We start from the raw sequence: 2403 nt of genomic DNA on the forward strand, positions 1-2403 counted from the left end.
ACTCTGTTATTTTAGATAGTATTTGTATAAGGAAAGAAAAACACTGTCAGCTTTTCTTCAGAAGCATCCAAAAATAAAAATAGGAACCCCATCATGCAATTAGGTTTAAAGGACTTTGTGTGTGCAACATTGTTGTCCATTTATAGAACAAAGACGTATGTCTCCAAAGCTGCTGATGTGCTTCCCACATACTAGTTTTTCTTACGGTGGTGGAGATTTTTGGGTGATGGGACTTGGTGCTGCTTGATGGCTAAATCATGCGAAAGTGTACTTCACTGAAAACATTTAGATGGCAAGGGCCTTTTCACTAAAACCTATAATCAGATTCTTGTTTTTTTGTTTTGCAAATTTATTTATTTTTGGTGCTTCTTTGCAACTACTGTTTCTAGAACACAAATAAATCAGCATAACTTTAACCTAATGTCTCCACAGATGTACAGTGATATATAGAATGTACCAAACTGACAGGGTTCAAATGTTTTATAAGGGAGGATGTGTTTTCAGTGTGGCACAGACGCCATCTTGAAACATCAGAGGCACATTGTAGGGGCATATTTACTGGGTAATGCTATGATGTTATAAATCTATATTTTCCATTACTGTTTTGATGTTGCCATAAGATTGAGATATGTATGAGGAGACTTTTTGCTTAATGTTCTCTTTCTGTTTAGCCCTACTGTTCATACATCACCTAAACAAATGATCCTTCAATTTGAACCAATGCCTCTTGTGCACTTTTGTGACTCCTGATCAATACTGTACAATAGAACTGACAATTGTTAAAATTTAGTTTAACTAAAACACTGAGTCTTTTTTCCTTTAGTTCAACTAGTGCACCACATTTTTGCAAGAGCTCCACAAAGAGGACACGGGTGGTTTCTCTAATCCCCACATAGTTGCAAATTTAGCATTATGGTTTCTGTGTAGAAAACGAAGGCACCGTTAAAGCTTACAAGTGCACTGCCTGACATCGTGAAAGTCCTGAGGCGGTTCTCCTGAATGATAAGCTCAGAGGAGGAGGTGGAGTGAACCTCCAGTGCCAGAGCCGCATCCTGTCGAGTGCTTAAGCTCCGCCACCGCACGTCTTTCTGTCTACTGCTGTTTTACATAGGACTAAATATAACTGTAATTCTGCCACAGATGCACAAAACTAAAGTTAATGAGGTGGGATTTAATCGCAGTCACTAACACATCAATTTCTCTTAGACCAGAAAAAAAAAGCAAACACAACAGCTTGATTCAAGGACGGGGAAATCCTTCAATTCTAACATCCTCACAGCACTGGGGAAGTAACTGCAGATCTGTGGATCATATATGTTGGCTTGGCAACTAAATCCCACTCACTCCTCTTCTGCAAGTAACAGTGTGAATGATGTGAGACTATGAAAAGTACAGGTCCAGTGCTACCTTCCATCAGTTAATTTGTCAGTTACACAGCTACGGAGACTCCCGGAAGCTGGTCTCCCTTAACTTTCATTTTCACCTTCCAGAAATGATCATTTAGGCTAACTAACCAATTAAGTTGATAGAAAAATTGTAGTACAGCAGCTCTCAATTATTTTCACTCAATCTGTATTTTTTTTTTGATTAATCAGAATTGTTTAGTCTATAAAATGTAAAAACATCTATCATGAGAATATTATATTCTGAAAGGGTTTTTTGTCCAGTAACAGCACAGAATCAAAACGATTTAATTTGCAATGAAATCAAACATAAAAGTGGCAGGTTTCCACAACTGAAAAGCTGGAACCACACAATGTTTTGCATATTTGGTTGATAAAGGGACAGCTGATCAACTGTTAAACTTATAGGTGATTAATTTTGCGAATGTTTCCTGGTTCCGACTTTGTCAGAAGCCTCTTTCCTTTTCATATGGAAAAGTACCTGATTAATCAATTAGTCATCTGGCCAAAAAATAAACGATAACAATTCCATTTCTTTGATTCATTCAATCATTTGGAGCAGCCATGTTTTCTGTTTCTAGTTTTTCAAATGTAAAAATTTCTCATGATGCTAAACAACTTTAGGTTTTGAAGTTTTAGTGAAACAAAAAAGTAATGTGAAGGTATTACTTTGGACAATCTAGATGAATCCATAATCATCATTGTTAGCTGCAGTTTTACTGAATACCTTTGGTAGAAATTAATAACTGTTTGTACAATACAAACTAAACTCACTGGAGAGTCTGGGCAGAGAATCAGTGATTCCCATACTTTTCATCTAGCACCACCAGCAGGTCATTAAAACAAAACTGCCCAAGACATTGGTTTATATCTGTAAAACATTCCCATTCACCTCAGCTGTACTTTGTGCTAATTAGTAAATAAAGCTAATATGCTTAAATCTGATAGTTAACATAATACCTGCTAAATACCAGAATGTTAACGTGTCACTGTGCGCATG

This window comes from Monopterus albus, unplaced genomic scaffold, assembly GCF_001952655.1.
Source record: "Monopterus albus unplaced genomic scaffold, M_albus_1.0 scaffold72.1, whole genome shotgun sequence".
NCBI classification, from domain to species: domain Eukaryota; kingdom Metazoa; phylum Chordata; class Actinopteri; order Synbranchiformes; family Synbranchidae; genus Monopterus; species Monopterus albus.